At 44.1% G+C, this 26,330-nt stretch overlaps 1 long non-coding RNA gene across 1 annotated transcript; it reads left to right on the top strand.

Annotated features, from left to right (window-relative positions):
• Window positions 1-121: 121 nt before the first annotated feature.
• On the top strand, window positions 122-13,429 carry LOC116787430. Its single transcript, XR_004357288.1, has 2 exons — window positions 122-10,694; window positions 11,355-13,429. It is a non-coding gene; the product is annotated as an uncharacterized LOC116787430 (long non-coding RNA).
• Window positions 13,430-26,330: the final 12,901 nt, after the last annotated feature.

Below are 26,330 nucleotides of genomic sequence, written 5' to 3' on the forward strand. Positions count from 1 at the left end.
TTTGTGAGTGATGCATATCCCATATTAAGGCTAAATTTCCTTTAAGTTATAAGTTGAAACATTTTCCATTATGACGTTCATAAAATTTTGTATTCAACAACAATGCTTCCTTTCCTGGGTCTTTTGGAATCCAACAAGAGGACTGCAGTTGAGAGAAAAGCAGGGATACACATCACCAGAAGGTTGTGTTCCAGCAGTGGGGAAGCTTCAGGAAGCTGCTAGAAGCGTTCTACATTGCATTTTTCTCTGACCAGACTTCACGTGAGTGATCAAATGAGAGGCCATTATTTCTTGTATTTCCGAGGAAGTAATATTTTTGCTACTTGTAAGTGACTATTTGTAATTTTTACTATTATAGTAAGCACCTATCCAATTAATCTTGATTTTTAAATCTCTTTTAGTCTCTTGAACAAATACGTTTACAAGAAAAATCAGGTTTGTTTAGATTCATGGAATGATTTAGACTGGAAGGGACTTTGAAGGTCATCTGGTCCAACCTCCTACTCAAAGCAGACCTAACCTACTAAGATGGGTTGGTTTTCTATTAATTTTCTTTTTTTATTTCAATAACAGTATTTTATGGCAATAGTTCTTGTTGAAGAGTTTATTCTAAACCACTTTCCATTTACTATTTTCCCCTGTTAACTTTGCTGCTATAAATATATGCTGTAGTCACCTTTGGAATCAACAATCCCTGTTCACACTTTATTCTCTTGCCTCTTGCATTGACAATGGCAAAGAATAGAGACTAACCTGAATATGCAGAGTAAATTTCCCAGTTTGGAAAATGGGGTTTATTATCCCATATTCTGAAGAATGACCATACCTCAGTCCAGGCTTATTGCTTTGAAGCTAAAGGAAATTAAACCATTCTTCTACCTTTAGGCCCCAAAGAAAATGACTTCATTTCCATGTATTTCCAGAGACGATGAGCTGCTGATCTATGATTCTTCTCAACTTATAGGACAGCTGAACAAAATGTAAAAACCAAAGGCCTGGCTTTGCTCTCAGCTGTTCTGGTATAATCCAAGCTCAGCTTCTCTGGTGTTAATGAATTTATTCCAGTTTTACTGTGCTGTGATCAAACCAGAATATATTGTATAGTTTGCATGAAAGAATTGGGCCATTTTCTTCTGTTTTCAGATGATGAGCTGTCTGTTAGTTGGTCTGTAGCCTCCCTTTCTCACCCTTTCCCTATTCTATAATTTAAAAAAAAATGTGTATTTGCAAAAGAACATCGACAAACTCTACCTGAAAAACTGTCTTACACAGTCTTGCAAACTCTTGTTTTTTAAAGAGAAGTTCCCTGCAGATCATGAAACCTGGGAAGGATCCTGTGGAGGATTTGGCCATGTTTAGAAAGCATCCAGAGTAGCTATGACAACTTCATGTCCAGGGGCCAAGATCGTGTCCACATACCAAATCTCTGACACTATGCAAGATCCTTATCCAACCTAAAGAGGAAACTGTAAAATTAGAATTGCCTAAAATAACCCCTAGAGAGACTATTGCCAGTTCTTGAGAAGAGTTGGGGGGTTTTTTGACATCTCAAATACAGCTTTTTCTTAAAATATCTGAAACAGGAAACTTGTGAAAGAAAAGAAAATAATGAAATGAATAAGGTATCCACAACCCTGGAAAAACAGGTTCCCAGCTAGGTCCTTTTTTTGTTATTTGCTGTGATTTCTTTAACCTTCTTTGATCAGTTAAATGGACTTGGAGTGTTATAGAAGCCTCTGAAATATATCAATATCATTTTCTTGGGTTTATATTTGAAATGAGAGTGGTATCCAAGGTGAGTTTCAGCTCCCTCTGGTCTGGACGAACTGGGATTAATGCTGAGTGCAGCAAGGGAGGCTGATCTCAGCACAGGGAGGTGATCAGGGTCTGATCCATTACCTGGTCCAGGCAGTTCAGATGCTGACTGTATTTTTTTGATATTACATGTGGAAGTGAAGCATTCAACTGATAGAAATCTGCTTTTCCATGCAATGAATATGTTGGCTACAGCACCTGCAGCCTCGTGCTTTCTGGTAAAAGCTGAGCTCTGTGTTAATTCTCTTAGTTATTGATTGGTAATATTGTTTCTGCTTCCTGTCTCTGCAGTGAGGTTTTTACATCCTGCCTGTAGTTGATCCCTTCCTGTTTCTCTGGGTATGGCAAGGTTCTGCAAAGCAGGTTTTTATAAAGGAAGAGAGACCTGCAAAATGCATTACTAAAGGTACTGATTTAAAAAAACCAGGTGCACAAATGATGTTTGGGTTTAAGTAGCCAGGATGAGGTTTTGAACATTGGCTCAGGTAGAACCAAACTCAAACATTTTAATAATGGTATATTAACATAACTGCCTTATGCAAAATATTTCTGGCTGCTTTTTATGAAAGTAAACAGAAAGAGTGATATATCTGGATAAAGAGGAGCAGATGGTAATTTTTATTATTCCTCCCTTCCCCTTGCCTTTTACTTGCATCCCAGTGAGGGAGAACTAAAAGACAAAATCTCCTCTTCAGTGAATTTGGAACAGAAACTTCAAAATAGATATCCCAACTTATGCCTTAATGTTTGCCCTGGGGGGTCATGCTCTTGAACGCTCTTCATCCACTGGATTAATAAGGCCAAAGGATTTTTGTCACTGAAAAAAAATGTTCAGATTTTACACGAGTTAAGGACTGCTTTGATTTGTGAAAACTCATTTTCAGTGTCTAAGTTCTTATCCAGGAAGAACTCTCCACTGTGATAATGGTTATCTGCAAGTCAGTTTTAACTTGGCACCCTTCACGTTTGGCAGCAGATTTTAGCTTTACATAACACTGAGTTATTATTAATGTACCATATTGCAGATTTTATGAAGGAATCAAGTTTTCAAGTGTTGGGGTTTTTTTTAAGTCAGGAAATGCTACAAATAGGCTTTTTACAGGCATGCCACTTTACGCTCTACATGTCCCGTGCATTTCATTATATTTCCCTTAAAATAACAATCCTTAGGTTAGTGCACATATTTAGTAATCAAAGCCATCTATTATACTGCCCGAATACAAAAGGGTTCACTCCATGTTTCAAGATCTTTTTCATTCTCCACATTTATAACGTGACCCGTGCTAATATTGCATTGGCACTGGTGGGGTTTTTTTCATTTGACATAAGTCTAAGGATGTCTGAGTGGTCCTGGTTCAAGGTGTCTGTCACATGAGGTACAGAATTTCTCTCAGTAAAGACTGCTTAGTTTTTAAATTCAAGTGATTCAGAAAAAGTACCTGTAAAAGGCTAAAAAGTATTTAAGGGTGGTGGAGGATGCACTTGGTGACAGGAGTTCATACAGGGGTGGGTAAAGTGGTGTGAGCCTGGCATGTATATAGGGATGGCACTTAGTAATTGCTTATTCTGTTTGCCTTTTTAGTTGACTGATGTTTTTATCTGGCTCTCTGGAGTGAGGTATGCTGGATGTACTGTGGCTTTCCAAAAGGAAATACTGAAGTAACCCACACGGAGCCATAAGGAAAATAAACTGTCATTTCTAACACACGGCACATGAAGAAAAGCCCTTTCACATCACTTTGTTTCCTGCTCAAAGCTGTTTCTCAAACTGTGTAAGATCTCCAGCTCACATTATTGTTCTGAGGGGCTTCATACAAGAAGGGCGTTTTTTGCCTAGCAAGGCTAATGAGGTCCTATAGCAAAAAGATACACAATATCAGTAAGGAAACAGCTAATCTGACATTAACGTTCAATGTGTTCATTCGTTTCTAAAGGCACGTTAATTTGGTGTAACTTTTCTGTCCTTGTACTAGAATAGAAAGTAGGACATCTGTGAGTACAGTAATTAAACAAGTCAACTAAACCCCATTTTAACAAAAGGCTTGGCATGGCCATGTCCCTACAGGTGCTCTTTTTGTGCTTTCCAAAGCTGGGGTGGGTTCTGCTCTGTGTGCATCACCAGCACGTGTCCCTCACACACCAGCCTTGTTAGTGCAGCAATCGAGCACTGCTGTCACAGGAAAGGCCATCATGCATTTCTGGTGTTCCTGGGATCCATCAGCACTGCCAGTCTCCCCACCTCCTTTGTGAGGACACAGATTAAGGGGTTTTGTAGCTGGAGTTGAGGGGTGAGACATCCTGTCGCTACATGCAGAGGTAACGGAGCCTTTTAGGTCAGAGACGTCGCAGATGTTTCTTTTAGGCCCACATTAGAAACTTTTGCTCATACACTGATGTCAGCCTGGGTCTGAAAAAAACATAAATCCCACCTGCCCACTGGAGCTGAGCCAGCACAGTTCCTGGCGTGGACACAGCTGTGCTGCCAGGAAAAGGCTGCTGCCAGATTAACCTGTTGGGTTCAGAGCCTGGTGCAACTCCAGTGGCACAAAATCCCCTCTGGCAGTGCCCTTCCCTGCTGCAGAGCTGTGTGACACTCACAGGGACTGGGACTGCAGACAGAGGCTCCTCAGGGCAGCAGTTGAGATGGGCCTGGTGTGAGAACAAAGGGGAGACAAAGACACTGAGAAAGTGTCTGAGAACACAGCAAATCATTGGCAGGTCTGATAGGAGGTGTCCCTTTTGACTGCAGGAGCCCCTTTAAAAACTTCCCACTCCATAAATCCATTTTTTCCCCCCTGGAAGCCACATTTCCTCTGTGTGCCAGTTTCCACTGGCTGCAGGAACATCTGCTGATGGGACTAGGTTTGCTTTGCTTAGAAACACCCAGCATTTATTGCCCTTGCACTGGCAGCTAAATGCTGAAGGGTCTGTCCCAGGACTGCTCTGGATAGCAGAGAGGAGCTGGGTCTTCAGCCAGACCCTAGTGGGACAGTAAATGCCTCTGGTTCTCAGCAGATCCTACAGTAAGAACTCTCTCTGCCTGCTTCACAGTCCCAGCAAAAGGACTGCACAAACCCATAACCCAGCAGTATATCAGGTTCAAAGTATTTCTTCTGTCGTCACATGCATCTGCCTTAGGTTATCAGCAAACCACAGAGAATTACAGCAGCGAGGAAATATTCAAAGGTCAGCCCAGGATCAGCCTGAGTGACAGGTGGTGATGGGGTTTTTATTAGGCTTTCTGTCTCTGGTACCTGTTGATGTAGGAATGGTTGAGTTCCTGGGAGCCAGCAGCTCCAGGACCCTTCAGTCTATGGGGACTTGTTTAATTACCCTTTCTTCCTGAGATGAACATGAGAAAGCTTGGATGGGTTGCAGCAGCGGCAGAGAAGCATGACTGTGATGCTCTTTGACCAAAATCAGTTGTCCAAAGCACTTCAGCATGGAAAAAATGTCACTGGACAACGAAAACAACAGGAATTAGTGGAGTGAAGCTGCTGGAGAGGTGATTGTTCACTGTTTTCTGCAGTATGAGAAGTAGAGGGCATCAAGTAGAGTTTAAATTAGTCAATACTTAAAAGAATCTCTGGTTCCTGAGATAAATGGTTGTTTCAATGAAAGTATTAGAATTATTTTTGGTCGAATATCGGGAACTAGTCATGCTAGTTATTGACACTGTTATCAAAGAGATTTGATAATGTAGCTATTTGAAATCCATACCTTATAAGTGTGAAGTTCTGGCATGACTGGAATGAAAGTATAGGTGAGTCAAGCACAGTAATTTTGACCAAACTGTAGGCTACGGAAAGTTTGCAGTTTTCTATTCCAACCAAAGACAAAAAAATGTAATAATCCAAGTATCAGAACTTCTAAACTAATTTTCTGAAAAATCAGGTGCTTCAGAACAATATCCAAGTCTTAAGATACAGCAATGGAACAGAACATGTCAGTGGTTGTGTCTGTTGGGCAGAGCCTGGCAGGGCAGCAGGCACACCTGTCCTGAGAGCAGTGCTTGGGAAGGGGCAGGGCACAGCCCCTGCATTCCCACCGTGGGCACAGCCCAGCACCAGCCTGGGGACAATGGCAGCGCTCCTGTGAGCTCGGAGAGGCAGGAACCAACCACAGCACAACGGGAAACAGATTTTTTCCAAGCTAGAAAAGCCTTTGCCCCCAAGTATTTTTAACCCAAGTATTTCAGAGCATGTCAGACAATTGATCAGCAATCTGTTGCTGAAGTGATGTATTTATCTGATGCGTGGTTTCACTTAGCAGCTACAACACGTACAGCAAAGAACTCAAAAAAAAAATGAACTGGAACTCTATGCAACAACTCTTATTCAAAACAGATGTATTACTTGGTATATGTTTAACATTCTCCTCATAATCCCAACTTGATCCTTAACCATCATGCATTAGAGTGTTGCTTTTAAAGAAGATGAAAATGGGCTGCTAAAATGCTGCCCATATAATCTGAATTATTTTCAGCCCTGTTGTTAAAGCTTAGAGATAAAATTCTCTTTTGAACTAAGGTTGAAGGCATTGTGTTTGATATATTGGTATAATTCCTGTAATATAAATACTCATAAATTAAGTTAGTGGTATGGTATGATTTCCTGTAATCTGTTTCCAGAATCAATATTTTATTGAATGAACTTCTTATTTTAACTTCTCACTTACTGACCCAGTGGTGCAGCTGTAACGTGTGCTTGATCACTCACTCTTTTAAAATCAGATCTGACTATGCAGCAGCATAGATGTGGCACAGTTTTGGAAGAATTGCACTTAATATTGTGTGGATAGAGACTGAAAATAGCACTATCACACCCTAATGTAGATTCTCCCATCTTAACATCCTGTAGTACTTTAGAAAACGGCCGTGTAATATGATCCCCATTTTATGGGCAGGAAAACTGAAGCCACGATTATTTCCTTCTTAAAGGATGCTTAACTTTAAGCACCTCCCTATAACATCTACTTTTGTAAATGTGGATTTTATTTTTAAGAATCCTTTATACGTAGCAATTATCATTCAGCTAATTACCCAAGATTTATTGCAAGCCTCTGCCAGTGAGCGTGTGACCTCATGCAGAGCAAAAGGCTGTTTGTTCTGAGCAGGTGGAACTGTATCACCCATTGGGCCGTGCTGGGGGTGTTGACAAAGGCAGCAGCAGATGAAGATGCTCTGCAGTACTTTGGGGGCTGGGGTGGTCCATTGGCACTTCTTTGGGGCAATGCACAGTTCCTGTGCTGTGTCCCTCTCAGGAACACAAAATCTGCCAGTAATCATCATCAGTCCCTGCAGGTCTCCTGGGAGCCTCGGGTTCCTGCCGCAGAACCTGGTGCTGCATCTCTAAGCTGCACAGCCAAGAATGTGATGATTTCCCTCTCCTCAAAGAGTTCCTTGCTCCCTCTTTTCTTTACCCTTGCTTGTTCTGAGTCTGTGCTTTATAGGCTACACCACATTTAAACACACAGTGATCCCACTGCGGGTTTTGGGGGTGGAGGAGGGAATGTAGGAGTACTAACAGAAAAATTGCTCTTTTTGTGGTGACCAGAGCAACTGTATTAGATGAAACTGCTCTTTGTTATCAGTGTTTAAAAAGTATTTTCTGATGTGGTAAAAACTGTTATATGGATGGAGTTCAAGAAGGCGGAGGGCATGTGAAAGTTTATTTTATAAAGGGAAAACTGGATTGTTTTGTAGTTAGGGGTTCTGTACCTAAAATGTCTCTACAGATTAAATTTCCAAGTTCTTTGTTCTCAGACACTTTGTTTCAGATGGGCAAATGAAGAATGAACAATGAGGTTTAAGTCGATGCCTTCATAGATGCAGTCTGAATGCTCTGATTTACACAACATGGTCTGTAGGTTGATGATGCCACCATAAGACTCCAAGACCTCACAAGTCTAATCCTGAGAAATCCCCTGTAGCCAGTGCACACTGACTTCATATGAGCGAGATATGAACCTGCCATCCAGCTTCACTTTCCTCTGTGGATTAGTCCAGACATCACTCTTGATGTTTCCAAGGAATGTAACTCCACGAAGGCTGGTGTCATTCTCCAGTGGAGTTTAAAATGGAATTTAGGAGATCTGATATTCCCAAGGGCAGCCATGTAGTGCTGCAGCAGGAGGGAAACAGACCTCCAAAACATGCCACTGTAAGAAAAGAGCAAGGAAAAGCCCAGTCCTGGAAAATGCACTGGCACTACAAAAAAGTGTGGAAGTCTGGGGAAACAATGAATTGGAGCTGAATAATATTATATCAGTCCTGTATGTTTTTAATAAGTAGTTGGAAGGTCTTCCGTGAGGAGTTTCTGCTCAATTTTATCTCAGTCAGGGATAGAAGTTGTTCATTTGGTCCCATAAAGAGCTGAACTTCCTGAGCAGGCACATGTTGGAAGTTCTCTTACATTGGCATAGGAAGCTATTTTTTTTTTGTAAAACATTTCACATTTATGTTCTTCCAGAATTAAAGGCACAGGGCCTGCTCCAGAGCCCTCTGCAGTCACTGATATCCTCACACTGACCTCTGGGAGCTTTAGGGCTCTCTTTTGGACCTCCTTCCCCCCACCTCCCCCAGCTAGCTGCCATTTATATAACAGAGTTAAAAATTCGGGGAACTCAAAGCACACAAAGAATTTGCAGTTTGGGATAGGAAGGGAAGGATTCTGCATCCAACCAAACCAAACCCTGTCTTCTCTGCCACTTGCTGCTAAGTATGAGGAGAGTTTTCCAGCTCTGGGTGGGACTGACAGCTCATTGCTGGGTTCCTGCTGCTCCCGGGAAACCACCATTCATCCAGCCTGCAATCCGCAGAATAAAGGAACCAGATAATCAGTGACACTCTCCTCTGTCCATATTTAAACATTTATGGCATAGATGTTGACAGATGATCTCATCATCTAAACTCCCTTTGTAGTTGACGGAAGGACAAAGACACTTCTGTCTCATATTTTTGCAAATAAACAAATGGATATACACATATACAAATGTAAAGACTCACAAAGGTTAATTTAAATGGTATCATGACAAAACTTGAAGAAGAGAATGAGACATTCTTTCCTGACCTTTTTTTTTTCTCTTGTGCTTTGCCAATTCAAAGGAAAGTCAGTGTGCTTTGTGCAGACAGAAGTGTAAATCTTTTGAAATTCCAGCAAGAAATACATACAGCAGATATAAATACAAATAAAATTCAGGGTAGGTGACACCTTTCTGGAGTAGCTATGACTGGATATTCTGTCTACAGCTAGCTGTTGTATTAAGACTGTGGGAACATCTACAGTGACAAAGCTGACACTTCATTTTGGCCGCTTTAATGAGGTGTTCAGTGTCCTGCTCCTCTGCTGGGCTTCTGCATCACCAACCCAAAAGCTGCACCATCACTAATGCAGAGAGAGTCTTTTTCTGTCTCGTGTCCAGTCAATCAGCTTTCCTCCTGTGCTTCATCCTGCAGTCTCCCTCTGAGGCAGAGCTGCAACCTGAGGGTCACAGACCCCGGGGAGTTCTTTGTTTCCTGAGAAAAGATGAAACTGCTGCTATCTTTGAACAAAACCATTTATCTTAGTACAGAAACAGTGTCTTGTTCATCCCCAAAAACTGAGCTGAAGAGAAGTCTCAGCCCTCCCTCAACACATGCAATTCTTCCTTCATGAAGGTTGCAAAAACATCTGTCCTGGCACATCTGGGATCACAAGGAGACTGATTAAAAACCTGGAAGACAGACATTTCCTAGTCTGAGCTTTCTGCCATGGAAGCAGGCACCATAAGGCAAACCTGACTGATCTCTTGCAAAAAAACCCCCAAAACAACCCAAAACCACAAAGAAACCCCCCAAAGATGGAAAATGTCTTTGTAGTCCATTGCTGTTCCCTCATTGTTCCTGAACTGCTGGAGCTCTCTTGTGTCTCCTCGAGCTCATGTCTCCTCGAGCTGCTGCAGAGAGGTTGGGAGGGGCCCCTGGACACCGGCAGGAGAAGAGCTCTGCGCTCAGGAGGTGTGTGCTGGCCGATGGCAGCCCGGGCCAGTGCTCAGGAGGTGTGTGCTGGCTGATGGCAGCCCGGGCCAGTGCTTACGAGGTGTGTGCTGGCCGATGGCAGCCCGGGCCAGTGCTTACGAGGTGTGTGCTGGCCGATGGCAGCCCGGGCCAGCGCTCAGGAGGTGTGTGCTGGCCGATGGCAGCCCGGGCCAGTGCTCAGGAGGTGTGTGCTGGCCGATGGCAGCCCGGGCAGCCTGCAGGCCGTGGTACATCTGCCCCTGGGCTGGGGACTGGGCTGGGTGTTCGTGGTGACCCTGCCTGCTGTGGCAGCAGAGGGTGAGCAGTGAGAGGGAAGCCGAGCAGAACACACTGGCCTGTCCCTGCAGGATGGGTGTCTCCATGGGTGCAGCTGGGCTGCCCACCATGGTCCTGTGCTGGGCAGGGGTGTGGGAGGGTCCCTGCACCCCACGGCTTCGCTGCACAGCTCCTGGGGGCACACCGAGTTGGGACTGAAAGCCAGGAATTCCCTCTTCTTCCTCTTGTTGTGATACAGAAAAGATTTCACCAGTCCCGTCAAACAAGAAGATCCATTGGGGTAATTAAAAACTACTCATTTAACACAAACGTCTGGTGTTGCAGTAAACCGGCTGTTTTGTCCACAAAAACCTGACCATGTTTTCAATTAAGCCTTATCCCCTTACTGATGTTTTCATATTTGTGCTGCATTTACATAAAGTTTCCTGACAAAATATGTCTTTCCTCTCGCATGTTTATGTGTTTCATGGTTCAGCACATCTGTGGAATTGTTTAGCTATCAACAAAACTAACGCAATACAAGAACTCTGATCTTGCTGGGGCTTTCTCTCACCACTTGGATATTATGTTGCAACTATTCCTTCAGGTAGGTTTCAGCTCCAGGCTGTTCCTGCTCTGCCACCTCCCGGGGAAGGAGCCCTCCCCTGCTGAAGATATTTGGGATGTGGGTGTATGACTGTGACCTGGCCAGTGAGTGTGTGAGCATGGGCTCAACCTGCAGAGCCCTGCATTAAACACCTCCCTGTAGGGCTTCATCTTTGCAGGGATGCAGAATCCCCTTCCTAGAGCCTGCAGGGCACTGCAGGGGGATGGCTGGCTAATGGTCATGGATCCTTAGTGGGACACGGGTGTCTCTTGTGCCTCTGAAACCCCCCCCAGTCAGACTGGAGAGTCACTTCTCTCTATCCCAGCAGCCACTTCTTCCATCACATTGTTTCACACTTTCTAGCAGCACTGTGGGAACATCGTGTTCATACATGAGGGAGGAATTTAACCCTCTGAATGGACCTGGATGTCATCAGTTCAATGATACTGTTCAGATAAGGAAATAAATGCTACGTGATGGTGCTTACCCTTGCTTGTGACAAACCACCAGCTGTTGTACAACCTTCCCTTGAAAATTATCTGTGGAGTAGCTTTCACCTTCAGAAATGCACACAAGAGAAGTGGTTTGGTAGGATTAGCATTAGCCTTAAAAAAAAGTGATATATTATGCAACTGATTCTCAGCTTTTAAATCTTCTCAGGTGGAGAAGACACACACTGATCAGGACAGAGTCACATGTGAACGAACCAGGTGAACTGGGAAAAAACTTGCAGTGGCTCAATACATAACAGCTGATGAAAAGTTTGGGAGCATCTTGGGCTCAGGGGTCAGTTGGCCTGGAACAGCCCACATTTGCAATAGTAAATTCCTGGTTAAACAGGGTGTTTGCACTCAGAGTCTTGGTCTCACCTACAGGCATTAGCCATGGCTTCACTGCTGGTGGCCTTTCGGGACCTCTGAGGTGTGTTTTACTCACAAATCATTGTTTATTTTAAACTCTGTGATGGTTGAAGTGCAGCTTTGTGAGAAGATAGGAAGTTTTTGGCAGCAAGTGTGCTGAATTGCCTTTCTCTTTGAAAAGAGGTAGGCTGTTCACAGTGCTGTGTGGGAGGGGGACGAGAGGCATAGGACCCAAGTTGGAACAAATCATGTTCGTGCTGGGTTTCAAACCCAGTTTTTGTAGCAAAGGGCAGTGGAAGAGGCTGGACTGAGGCTGAGCAGCCTCCATGCTCAGAGGCTTGGAACACCCAGCTGAGCAACCTGCTGTGACCACACAGTTGTCCCTGCACTGAGCAGGAGGGTGGACTGAGGTCCCTCCCAACCTGAATCGTTGTCTGTGGAGCAGGGAGTGATCCTCTGGGACTCACTGAGGTTCCCCTGACTGTGTGCTCGGGTCAGGGCAGCGTCACTGAGGAGACAGCTGTTCTGCAGCATCAGCCCTGCAGAATGCCCAGAAATGGAGAGGAAGTATGTGCAGATTTAAAATGTTAAAACCACAAGTATAATAAATTCTCATTTAATGTCAGTGAGTTAATGCTGAGAAGGTAAAACAGAACATCGGATGTTCTTATTTTCCCCAAAGCCCAGCTAACTTCACAGACAGAGATTATCATAGGAGCAGTTTTTGAATAACCCATTTCAACAACAGGATTTGTGGCTGGATGTCATTGTGGTAACAGTACTGCAGCTGCTCTTTCAACAGTTTGGCTCACACCTATGCACTTCACCCAGCAGTTAATATACATGCTTTGAGTGGTGTGGTGATCAACACACACAATTTCCTGGGTGGGCTGCAAATCCCTAAGTATGTATTTTTTCAAGTCGTTGAAGTTTCTGAACATTTTTGCATAATTGTTGTTTTTACTCTCTTTGTCATCTTACGATGTCTCAACACAAATTATTTGTTAGAAAGCCAAGAGCCAGGTGGAGTTCCTGGGGAAAAGGAACAACTAAAAATACTTCTATTCTGTATTCATTTAGTGGCATTGTCTGATACTGTATTACACGAGATCACTGATCTAATGGAGCTTGACAGTGTACAAGAACATGAAGCATGAGCCCAAACCTGCCCTAAGCTGTGACACCAGGCCCAGAAAGCACTGTGGAGCGATAATATGCCAATTAGATGTGTCCCTTTGTGTTACTTGCAGGCAATGGAAGACAAGCCTTTCCATCCTCCCTTCCAGATTCACCCTCTGTAACAGTTATGAATGAGAGGCTGAAACTGTGAATTACTCAGTCTGTTCATCAAGAACAGCAGGGCCAAATTCTTCCCCCTACCTGGCACGAAGCTTTATTTATGAACTTGGTGGGAGCTTCTGGACTGCTCAGAGTATCCCAGTCAGCCTGGTGTCATCTGAAAACAGTTGTCACTCTTCCCATTCTGAGACAGTACTGATGAAAGGCAGCAGTGCTCCCCTGGAGGGGCTATGTAGCTATTAAGTATTAGCCTAAATGTGAAAAATAAACAAGTAATAACAAGTTTTAACCACCAATAGCACAGGCTAAATATGAAAGATTAGGCAAAGGAAATGTTAAGTGTCTGGCTTTTCAGTCCTTCCTATCAGGATGAAATTAAATATCTTTCTACTAAAAGAAGGCCTACCCAAAGACTGCTGAAATCAGTGGAAAGACATCCACTGCAGAGGGTTTCTAGAAAGGCCCACCATTCTGAAGACAATTGGCTCACACACAGCCATTCCTTCCTGATGGATATTTGCAGCTGGGGCTAATAATAGTATTTAAAGTTCTTTCTAATAAATCTCTTGTCATATGTTTAGTATGTCCAGTGTTAACTTACATTTCAAGCACGAAATATGTTTATCTCTACTGGGAGTTATCAGATGTAAACACATCAAAATGCCGTGACTATTTGACCCCTACAAACTAAGATAATTCTGTAGGATCCAAATCTCTGGGTAGAATTATTTCCTTTTTTAGTATCTTGATGGAAAGAAGTTTATACTGGCCCTTGAAAATGGTCTTTATCACGTTTTCTGATAGATACTATCATTCTGGTTCTTTGCTTTTGGTGTATTTTTTTTTTTTGGAGAACCTCTATATGTCATATTATCTGCAAAAATCGCTTGTAAGTGGAGGGGAGTTTTGAACATACGCCACATATTATAAAAAACAAACTGTGCTTACAAGTAAATTTCTGAAGAAATTTTACATTTTGCAGGATCACTTCCTATATTCCTTTTGTCCTCCTGTTTCTGACACAAGCAAAATCCCACCGCTGACTGAGGGACAGGCCTGTACACTCTCTCTATACGTAATAGAGAAGAGGAGCTGGATGTGTCTCTAGAATCTCCTCCTCCTCCTAACTAGTCATGTCTTGCAGAACTACAGTCAGCTGTGAAACCAGAATTGATTTTCTATTGAAAACTCACTGAAGTTTTGAACTGATGGAGGGGTTTAATCCTGGCCATCTCCCAAGCAGAAACACATTCTGAAAATTGAACTTAAAGTCTCTCTCTGAAAACTGCATTAGTATTAGCAAACAGTCTGCTGTCACTGTGGGGTACAGCACTTTAAACCAGCTATTTCAGCATTGGAATTTTCCTCCCCTCCCTCAGATGCTGTGAACTGTTCGGGCTCAGTCCAGCAGAGCACTGGCAATGCTCGCAGTCCCCTTTGGCAGGCGAGCAGCAAATGACTCTGGGCTGGGATTCTGTCCCAGAACAACTATCCCCATTGGAAACCTTAGCTAAGTCGAGGAGCACCACATCTGTAATCTATACCTTTCTTCTGCAGGCCTCCTAAAATAAGGATAGATAAATATAGAAACCTGTTGAGGCCAGCACGTGGGGACAACGCTTTTATTTGAAGGGGGGAGAACAGGCAGACGGTCATGTCACTGGGTTTGAGGTAAATCCCAGCCCTGCTCCCAACCTGCTGTGCAAACATAGGTGGCATTTGCACCTACACAGCTTTTCCAAGTTCCTCTGGGAGGGTTACCAGACTGGGGAAGGATGACACTAGTGCTGGGATGAGGAAAGGCAGGTCTGTGTCAGACAGTGTTGCCTCTTCTGGTGCATATCCACATCCCACTGTTGGGGAGCTCACAACACTAAGACTGGGAGTTTAGGCACTGGAGGTCAGTTTTCTGGAGACCAGAGTCCTTCTTCTGCCACCTTCCTTGTTTGTGATTGTAGGACAGTTGTTGCTCCACCTGGTCTCTGTTTCTCTGTCCCCACTTCACTGGATAGTGAAGTGGTGCAGGGATGAACACACAACAAGTTGCCAGAAGTCTCCACCTCAGTAGTCCCACAAAATATACTACATTGCTTTGCAGGAAATGATCTACTTGGGCAGCCCTGGGCTGTCTGTGCTCCTCAGAACGATGCACGTGCTCGGGCAGTGCTGTTGGGTGCAGCCTGCTCACTGCTGGGGAAGGAGAGGCAGGAAAGCAGGAGGTGCCCCAGCCCCTCTTCAGGTCCCCATGCACTGACAGTACAGACCTCAGGGGAAGGTTCCTGTTTGTCTTTTCACTCCTGCCCTCAGCTGCAGCATCGGCCCTCGGGCACCTCGATCTCAATGAGACTGTCAGTATCAGGAGACAGCAGGAAACCCAGATGGCCACCTTGCTCTGAAGTGTGTACAGTCTGGGACATTTTCATAGCCCAGACTGTGGCTTTTACAACAAGGAGAATCACTCTAAGGTACTCCCAAAGAACCCTGTGACTCTGAATTATGCACAAATTGTCCACTTCATCCAGACAAGTCATGGAATAAACCTGGCATTAATCTCTCAGAGTGAATACACTTGTAACGTGAGGATCAGTAACACTTCCTGCGGGGTGGATGCAGAAGTAGTTCCTTGTGAGCCCTCTGAAACTGCAGAGGGAAGGCACTGCAAAAGTAGAGCACATTACCATCTGAAAAATCAGGAGCTGAACAGATAAAATACTGGAGACAACAGAACTTCTGTGTATGCTGTAGTGTACTGGAACCTAGACTGAAACTTGGCATTTGCAGAGATAATCACTGGAGTTGAGGCAGGGCTAAATGTTGAATTAATACACATGATAGGTCACCATCCTTTCGTCTTTCCTTCTTGGAGGAAGTAAATAAATCTGTCAGTTTAATCTAGCACATTAACCTTAATCCTACAATTTACTTACTAGGGGATTTGTATAATCTACCCGATAAATAAGGACAGTAATTATTCCTGCTACAGAGGGCTGTGAGAAATATTTGCAATGAAGCTTGAAGCTGGATTTAAAAACTGTTTTGGTTTTATTAGAAACACAAAACTCTGCCCAGGTTTCCTGGAAAATTCCACGGGGCCCAATGCAGGTGGAAGCTCATTTTTCTGTATGTGTGAGTGTTTTCTTAGCCAAAATGTAGATCCAGGGTTGCACGTGGTCCTGAATATGGGACAGGAAGAACCTCTAGGAATATCCTTGCAGGAGCACACTGGAAGAACAGCCTTGTGCTTCACAGAGGTCCAGCCACTGCATGATCCCACCAAGAAGTCTCATTTATCCCCTATCTGCTAACAGGCTTTATTGCCTTCCCATACATCCCTGGATGCCCATCTGTTGTACCAAATCTATTTCTTTAACTTTCCTGTCGGGAGATGAACTTAAAATGCGACTGAAATGATTGTAAACCCAATACAGACAATTAGCAGGACTAGAAAAGAAAGTCCCAGAGAACTTCAGTGACTCCCTTGCACAGAAAGCCCTGTTCCTCTCACACCATTCCTTCCCAGAAGATAAAAATGCTTTTCAGATTTTAACATGGTGCCATTTGAGGGCTTGGGACATCAAAAGCACCCTTTGCATTCCCCTGAACTTCTGTTTTCCTGGATTATATGGGAAGGACAAAGTCTTCACTCTCTCCTAAACACTGGATATCACGAGCATTGACCAGCACTTGTCTTATTGCAAATACAACCAAGATTAGCAATGGCAAATAAAGCAGTTCTACCTTCTGGAGATGTTTGTTTGCTATTTCTCCTTGCCCAAGGTGTGTTGGTGGGTATGAGAGACACACAGAGCTCAGGGTTTACACTTGACCCTCGTTGTCACTCTTTGTTGGTCTGATTTCACTGATGAAGGCTCTTTAAAGGCACTCACACGGGAGCTTGGTTAGGAACTGGGGCTGAGGGGCCATTGGACAATCCCACTGTTGCTGCTGCCCCGGGTGTCTGCCGTGGGTGCCCGTGCCTGGGGGCTCCTGGCTGCCCACAGCCCAGCCCTGTGCTCAGAGGGCAGGGCACCCACACGGGCAGGGCTGGGCTGAGCTCAGGGTCACCGAGACCACGCTCCAACAGTGTAACACCACCCCTGCAGCAGGACAGCCGTCCTGGGGGGTGAGGAACTGAGCTCCAGCAGCATCTGCCAGCTGCTCACAACGAGCAGGTTGGCCTGACTGACAGCCACAATGGCACCACGTGCTCCATTCCTGTGGGGTGTGCAGGGTGGGGGCTTGGCTGGGTTTGAGGTGATTCCATATGGACCAGGCTCTCGAATGCTCCATTCCCATAGCTGTGTGTGAGGCTGACAGGGAGGGGTGTCAGCTTTGAGCTGGCCTTTACAGAGGCAGGAAACCCAACCTAGCACAATTGGCTGGAACTAAACAGAAGAAATCTCAGCACAGAACAGAATCAAAAAGGTTTAAAGTCCTACATTCATTCACAGCAAGGAGATTGTGCAGCTGTGTCCCAAAAGTGTGTGCAGCAGGGGAATCTTTTGAGGGACTGGCTGTGTCAGTGGGCTGTCATAGAGCACCCTGTACCATAGGGTCCCTTGTAGGAAGGGTCTCCTAACCCTCCTCAGTTAATAATGATTTCACATGTGTAAGCAGTGTGGTAACTCCCATACACAGTCTTCTGCATCTAGAAATAGGGGCATCCACTCTTTTAATGACATCCCCTCAGGGTATATGCTCTTTTTACTGTTGTTTAAAGACTTCAGTAGGTTCCCTGGCACCTTACAGACACTTCCTAATGGAAGCACACCATGGAAAAAGCCCCAAACCCAAACCCAAACCCTGGTGTGACGTGTGAAGCACAGAGGGGAAATAGCTGTCCTCGGATGGGTGCCAAGCTGCCGTGACACTGAGCCAAGACACCCATTGCTCATCTCTCTTTTGAAGCAAAACCAACCGTACGAGTTACTGATCCATTTAGAACCCCTTTTAGGACTGTCATCAACAGTTATTTTCTCTTTTGGGTGGGCTGAGCAGAGGGCTGGGACGTTGGTTTCCTGCAGGACCGAGGCACTCAAGGTCATTGCTTCCACCTGGGCTCGATTGCCAATTGGGAACACCTGCGTTAGCTGTGGCCAACCCCGGGGCTCTGAGCAGACACACCTGGGGCCTCCTCCTCTGCCACCCCACCCTGGAGCCCTATTTAAGCTCAGCTGGGGGGGCTCTTGTTCTTTTCTGCGTTTCTTCGTGGCTGTGCTGGTTTCCTGCCCTGGCTCCTGCTGCTCTGGATGGACCCTGAAGCTCTGCTGCAGGTACCTCTACTGCTTTTTTTTGGCTGGAGAAGTTGTTTCAGATGGTGCTGTTTGTAGGCTTGTTTCGTGCAGTGCCTGAGAGTGCTCTCTGGTAGGAGCCCAGGCCAGCTCAGTGTCCTGCCTGGGACAGTGGGTGGATGTGGGCACTGCCTCTGCCCCAGCCCTGCTCCCACCCCGAGGGTGAGGGTGTTGTTTGTCTGTGCTGGGCTCATCCTCAGCACTTGGCCTGTCCCCCTGGGGGCCTTGCTGTGGCTTGAGGCTTGGATTAACACCTGATTTTTCATGGGTTATCTTCCTCAGGGCAGCAGGTCCTGGTCTAGAAGTGTTCTGTGCTTGGTTTTTTGGGGGGCAGGATGAAACATGTAACACCCTCTTGTTTCTTGTGGGGAAGAGAGAAGAGTGTTTCTTGTTAATTGTGTCAATAGAAAATCAGAGTCTGTGGAGAGGCACAACAAAAAAAGGCATCGTTCAGCATCTTCTCTGATTTATGGACTCTGTCTGAATGAACTGTTTAACAATAGTATTTGTTCCCATAATACCCTTTAAGTGCAGATGGCTGATTTATTTCCCTGATGCTCCCCCCAGGATGCAGAGCCGTGGCAGGGGGATTACTGCACTGGCTGGGTGGTTGAAGTCACTTGCACTTTGGCCTCTGGCTGCCACCTGAGGCATGTGGTAATCACCCAACAATGCCCCACCTGTCAGCTCCCATTGCTGAGCTCTGTGTCCTGCTTAAATGCTGCCTTGTCAAGAGTCACTTTGAATTATTAGCAGGAAGGCCACCCAGGGCACACAGAGCCAGCAAGCAGGGAGGACAGAGCCCTGTTCTCACGGGGCACAGCGGTGCCATCGGTGTGTTGAGCAGTTTGTGGGCACTGGGTGTGGTGCTGTACCAGGCTAAAGCTGGTAGGGACTGCAGAACATACCTCTGGCCTCAGGGGCTGCAGGGCAATGTGATGGAGAGATGGTTTCACAGGTGAAAGAATGACAAACTAATGGAATTCTGAAGTCAGATATGAAAAGTACCAAAACCCCTAACTTTTAGAAAAGCAGTTGGTTATTACTGCAATTCTCTGAAGCTCTTGACATAAAGGGAAATGCAAGGGACAGGTTTCATAATGTTCTGGGCCAGGGAGGTGCCAGGGCCCTGTAATTATTCCTTGCAGTGGCCAATGATTGTGGTCAGCCTCTGGAGTCACTGCACCTGTGCAGGCAGCTTACAAAGCCAGGGGTAACTGAAGTTCCACTGTGCTCATGGATTTGGTGACAGAGCAGTGAGATAAAATCAGCTGTGAAATGTGAGTTTGGTGATATAAACCAGAGGTTTCACTGCAGAGGACAGTTGCTTTTTACTTTATTACTTTGTTACTACTGATGAAGAGAAAAATGAGCAAATCTGTTCAGCTGTTCTTCATTGTGGTGATTACAGACCTTTTTTAACCTGCTGCTTCTGATGGACTCCACCAAACTTCTGTATTGTGATTTGGGGCAGAAGTATGTGTTTAACACTTTGAAAAAGTGGGTCCTTAATACCCAGCTATGAAGTGTTTCAGTTGGTGGCATCAGGGTTGTACTTAAGGAATTCGAGGACATAAGGTGCAATGGCAGTGGGAGGGGGGAGATATGTTGGCTTTGACATACACAGACCACTAAAAAAACAGTATGGAATTATTTCTTTTCATGTTTTGAGTTGCAAGATACAAGAAAGATTGTGCACTAATGTAAAGAAGTATGTGTTCAAAAGTCCAAAAGGCTTTATTTGAATGATGTGACAGTGCATTTAAGATGCTTTTAAGTCCTGCACTTGTATGCTTTGTTTGGTAAAGTGTTCATTTTGAAGGTGAGCTGGTGTATTTAGAAGGGGAACAAACAACATATATAATTTTTTTGCGTTGTTCCCAGAAGGGAAAGGATTTTTCTTTCAGACTTTGATTCTCCCAGCTTTCTCAGTGTGACCCATGAAAAATTAACCAACCTGGAATCTGGTAATGTAGCTTCAGTTCCCTTCACTGCCTGTCAATTTGATAACATCATAGTTAATTGTCAGGAGATAGTTGCTCTGGCCTAGAGAAGACCTTACCAATACATTTTTGTACTAAGGATAGACCTGTAGTGTACAGCTCTGTCCTTGTGGCTTGTCTGTCCCGGAGATGCCAAATTGCCTCAGGCAACTACTGTTTCCTTAATCTGTGTTAAACAAAGAGGCTTTTGAGGCACATTTGCAAGTCTGAGACCTCACTTACCTGACCAAGTAAACAATGTCATATGTGCACTTTGCCCCCCTGGCAAAGGAGGGGAATATCCTATTGCTGTGTTAGAACCTCTCCAGCCCCTTCCTGTGGGATGTGAGGCTGCACAACTGTCCCTCTTAGGAAGGTCTCCTGTGCTGTACAGGCAGAGCTGCCCTCTGGCCCCTCGCCCTGCACAGCAACAACAGGTACCTTCTGATTCCCTGCCTTCCTGCTCTCTGAGGGCTGAATTTATTCCGTTGAAACTAAAACTTCTAGTTTATCTTCTTAAATTGTACGCTTTAAAAAAGCCTTTTTGAGAGTGCCTTTTGTTCTGGTTTTGCACAGGACACTGCAGAGTAAGATCCTAGTTCAAGATTTGGGATATTGTTGCCACTGTATTTCGGTATAAATGTCTAAGCCCCTCAGGAGAGGAAGGGGGTAAATGCAAGATACTCCTACTTTTAGTACTTGGAAACATGTGATGTGTTTAGATCAAATCCCACAGTCCAGAACCAGGGATTTCTATGGAGAGGCATGGCTAAAGTGCAGTGGAATAAAATGTATAACAGTAGATCCTTCTGTGAAAAGGCAGCATTTCAGTTTGAGCTAAGGAAAATCCTTTCCACTGGGGTCACATTTCTGGGAGCATATACTCCACCTCTCCCCTGCACCTTTATTGTAGTGTCTAAATATTTCTTCATAAAACCTTTCTTACACGGTGTAGTGTGTTGCTTAGGTAAGGAAGTGGGCTTACCTGTGCAGTTCTGGTCTGTGAAGTCTTGCCACCTCTAGAAAACAAAATCCCTCCTAGGTTAGAGTCTGAACTGGTTAAAAAGGTGATGAGAAGTCATCCAAGCAACTGTGGTTCACAGTAAATGGAAATATTGCTTGCTGTCTTAATCACCTCAGGAAAAAAATTGACTCAGATAGTGCCACTGAATTTGTTCTACAATAAACCCCACAGCCTCCTCTTTGAGAGTTACTCGAAGCAGCCTTTCATGTAGGGCTGTGTGCTCAGTGCCTGATTTTGTCTCATTGCCATTCCCCTCAGTTCACAGCTGGTATTGGCAATTCCGTGTGCACATCCACCCTGCAGCTGTGTTAAAGCTTGAGTTTGCTCTGCAGTGCAATGTCTGACAGCTGTCTCCGGGGGGAAGCTGGGAAGCCCCTTCCTTCAGCAGTGGATCTCACCTGAAGAGCCTCCCACAACTGCTCAGGTCTCTGTGCTTGTGGCTCTGCCAGTTTGCTGTCCCTGACGTGGGGGACGTGTGGTTGCTGTAGGAAGGCAGCCACTTTCACACCTTTCAAGACATGTTTTAATACTCAGGTAGTGAATTTTGTTCATTAACTTCCATGGAGAAGTTAAATTCCTTCAGGACTCGGGAGGCCCAGGTCAGTGCAGTGCAATAACAGAACTGGGCTGCAGTCCTGCATGTGCAGCACATGTAAGGAGCCTCCAAGGGAATGGGAAGGTGTTTTTATGGACAAGATTCCAATTTTCATGGACTTGGAGTCATGTATGTTCCAGATACACTCAGCAATTCTTACAGTGTTCCAAATCCTGGTTTGCTTTATTTTTTTTTTTAATGGCAATTGAAACTTAATTTGGTGTTAGTGGTTGCAGAGAATTAGAGTTTTCCAGATTTTCATAAAATGAGTGTCCATTTTTCTAGTAAGAAGCCTTCTGAGTCTCAACTGAATTTCAGCTCCAGGGTATACTAATATTTATGGTAGTCCTTCTCATAAAAATATTTTTAAAAAAAGGGTAAAAGAACATTTCTTCTATTCAAATGAGTAAGGATTGAGCTCATCAAAGTAGTTGGCACCAAGAATTTATAATATTTTTGGATTATTCCCTGAATACATTTATATTCTAATAAATTTATTTAGGTTTTTTTTCCATAAAGCCCATTACAGATCTGGAGCTGGTGGTGAAATAACACTTCATGTTGCGCTATTCTCATGTAGCTACTAAAATTCTTGTTCATTTTAAGAGCTTAACACCTGCTCCACCTTCTGTGAGCTTCCAAGCTGGTTTGCCAGACACATGTGCTCGAGCAGAGGCAAGGGATACACTGAACTGACAGAGCTGGAAGTCCTCATGAAATCCCTCCTTTTCTGCTGTTCTCCCTGTATAAATTGCTTGTCAAACAACTCCAGGTTTGTGGCAGCTTTGCTTTGTTGGTGCAGCTGGATAGATCACCACATGAAAAACAGGAAGGGTCTTTTGGAGGGGGGGAAGGACTAAAGAAGGTACAAAGATAATTTAGACCAGTACTTTTGAACTTAGATATGTAAAATTGGGTTCCCATGTTTTATTCAGATTTGGTGAATACTGCTGAATTTATCAGGAGTTGTCATTATTTAGTATATTTGAAAAATATTCCTATGTTTTGCTGTAAGAGTCTGGCCCTATATTCTTGGATGCCCAGACCCATAAAGATGCACCTGTAAGGGCACTCAAAGGCTTAACAGCCAGAAGGAGTGAATTGGAGCCTGGAATACAGTGGCAAACTGGATTAGGGACCTGTTGTGCAGAGGGGGTGGGCAGAGAACTTGGCAGCAGAAATGAAGTCACCTGTTTGACCTCCTGTGTCAGAGGGGGTGCCTTGATAAACATCATGAGCAGAGCACTGATGGAGTCCACTCAGTGCCCTGCCCAGAGCTGTGGGACACAACGTGGGAGTGGAATGCTGGGCAGCTGGAATCTGGGAGCTGGTGCCACGGCAGCAGTTGGGTGTCGCCTGGGGGTGGTGTTGATGTTTGCTGCCATGAATTCACATCTTGCCTGACAACTGTCAACCAGCTGCACGAGGTGTTTTGACATTGATTTACTGAAGAAAAAGAATAATAAATGGAAACAGAGGAGTGTAAGGTAGAGGAACTTAACTGGCTAATACAGGATAAGCTAATGAGTCATACCAGTGATTTAAACAATATACCAGCACTTCTGGGAAAAGTACAGAAGGCCTTCAGTAGTGATTGGAAAAGCTGAATGTAGCAGGGAGAATGCTGAAACTGAAACCAGTACACTGCTGGAAGCTCAACAAAGCAATATTTATTACAAAGAGGTAGCCAACAGCACGAGAAACTGAGAGACAGGAAAGAGAAGGGAAACAATTGCTATTAAAGAAAGTCAAGGTCTGGGATTTTTTTAAGCAGAGTTTGGTAGAAGGGGGATGCACAAAAAGGTGCTGTTAATTGTTTTGTTCTGATGGGTGTTCCTTGAAATGATGTGTAGGTGGCAACTGGGTAAAGCAGCTTAAGGGCTGGTGACATCATGACTTGTTTGGGATATTGTGAAGTGCCAGGGAACTGAGCTTAAAGATTGAGATCTCCAGTTTGTTAATAATGGATAAATGATTCCATGTCTGTACAATGCCAGAGTCCTCTAAAGAAATCTTAAACCAAGACAGGTATTTGCTCCCACTTGTTCAGCTTTGTTCTCACTCTGCTCAGAGAAGAAAACTTCTCTGGTGCCGAGGGTGAGAATGGACACCCCAAGTGATGCCCATAAACTGCTTCACTGGAAGCATTTCTTACAAGGGGGTAACATGGCAGGGACCCTCCACTCCCACTGCTGACCTGGCTGCCTCAGACAAGACTGCTGAGGTTGTGCTGCCATGAAGTGGGGCACAAACACTTTGAGAGTGGCACAGAACTCACTGGTTATTTGAATAGTTATGAAAATTATTTGGTAGAATTATGGAGTCTTTTTTTTTCCTATTGCACGTGGGATATTTCTATGCTGACACTCATTTCAGAACAGGCCCATCTTAAAGATTCTTGGTGAAATGGACAGTTAAAAGCTTTTATTCATGCTCTGGGATTAATAATGGCTGTACTTCACCATGTGTGCTGTAATTCTTTTAATAGCTTCATTCCATTATCAACTATTTATTAAAAAGATTTCACCACAGATATGGGCTTTATGGAGATTACTGTGCACTATACTTAATTACCAGATGTTCAGTATGTTTACAGTATATCTGGTATTCAAGTAAACTTCTCCGTGTGAAAACCATCTCAAATGAACAGTTAAAATACCACTGTAAAGCTTTGTATTATAGTAACTTGAAATGGAAATTCCAGCTGGGCAGTGTTATGAAAGTAAAACTACAAAGAATTTCAGTCCTGCTCCAAAACAACATTATTAAACTCCAGTAAAAATGTTTTGCTGTCTGAATTTACCTTATGCATTCAGTCCATCAGATAAACCATCACCCATGTGTTTTTCACATTCCTTTAGTTAGTTTATTGCTGTCTTTCATCAAAACTACATAAACTCAACTTTAAGCCTAAATTTGTAACCAAACTTCAGAGTTTAATGGTTGGAGAGTTGAAAATTAGGACATGCCAAAGCTCAGGACAAGTGTTTTACATTGTCTCAGTTCAGTCATGTAGCTTCCTTAAAATTATGTTTTGCAGGCAATTTTTTATAACTCATTAAGTCTGATCTTTTTAAATTCATCCCTTTTAGGAACATGTGACTAGCAAAGCTCTCCAAGCCTAAGGCCAGTCTTTGGTAAGCTCACCTTACCACCTGAAAAGCAGGAAGAGATTTTGTTCTTTGTGTCTCAAGAAATCAGCGGATCTGGAATCTTTATTTCTTTTTCTAAATTTGAGCCTAGTTTTATTCCTGTTTTATATCACTCAGTACTGAACTGACACTGTTTTTCATTTAAATGATCCTTCTCCTTCCCTATTACTGATTTTGAGCATTTGTAGTCTTTTAGACTCTCTGTTGAGTCTTATTTAATCCTAGGCTAAGCAAGTCAAGCTGTTTTCCAGTCTACTTTCTATTCCTCTGGTAACATGTTTTTCATCTTTGTATGACCAGAACAGCACACAGATACTCTGCCCAAAGTCTCATGAGTGCCCTTTGAATAAATTTCATAATTCTTTTTCAGGGAAACATTGATGAATTCCAGTATATCTTTCCATAGATGTATCGTATCAGCAGTTCATAGTCAACTTGTGGTCAGTTAAAATAACCAGATGACTCTGTTCTCCTCAATTCTACTTTAGGGACCCCTAGTCTGAACCCCAGATTCTCACCCCTCCCCTCCATGGCTGACAGTACTCTGTATTTCACTGATGCCTGTTCTCTGATGCCACGGGCACAGCTCAGTGTACTTTGGCTGCTCCTCTCCCAGATGTGCTGCTGGGTCACACTTGTTAACATGAAATCAAACCTTTCTGCCATCACCTTTCTGTCCAACTTGCCCCATTTACCGAGGTGAATCTGGGTGATTTGGTGGCAGATAACATCTGTTCTGCATGTTCTGGGCTGACTGAAATACCTGCAGGACTGGTGTTTGCCTCTGGTTATCTGCTGCAGCGAGGGCTGGGGGACCCAATTCTCAATACAACCCAATTCTCTAACAGCAGTGCTGTGTGTGCCTGCCTGTGCTCAGCTCTGCTCCTGCCTCTGCTTGCTTCTGGCAGCAGCAGGTCTGTCCTGTGGCTTCAGTAACACCTTTCACAGATCTCCTCCAGTCTGAACCTCTCCTGGCTTGCTCTTAAACTTCTTCCAAGCCCAACGCATGGGAGCAGGGCTGTTTAAGCTCTCTTTACTTTCAGTTCTGTGAACTTAGGCCTGGATCTGCTCTCAGAGGCACACAGGGAAGTTTTACTGTCGACTTGAAAGGGAACCAGGACCCAGACTTTATTAAAAAGGGTATCACCACAGATACAGCATCTAAAGGGATTATCACGTAGTAAATGCAATTACATATTTCTCAGCATGTTGCCATTATTTGCCAGTGAAGTGTAATAAGTTTGATCCTTGTGGTACCTTTCAATGCAACCACTACAAGTCTCACAATTGTCAAATCACCTGACATAAAAAGTGATGGAGAAATCAAGATACAGAGGCTCAGCTAAATTCTTAGCAGCTTGTTTCAAGGGTTTTAGCTTAAGGTCTTATATTAGCTTTGCAATGGATGTGGAAGCAGTGTAAACACACTTTGG

The sequence above is a fragment of the Chiroxiphia lanceolata genome, chromosome 5, assembly GCF_009829145.1.
Source record: "Chiroxiphia lanceolata isolate bChiLan1 chromosome 5, bChiLan1.pri, whole genome shotgun sequence".
Lineage (NCBI taxonomy): Eukaryota > Metazoa > Chordata > Aves > Passeriformes > Pipridae > Chiroxiphia > Chiroxiphia lanceolata.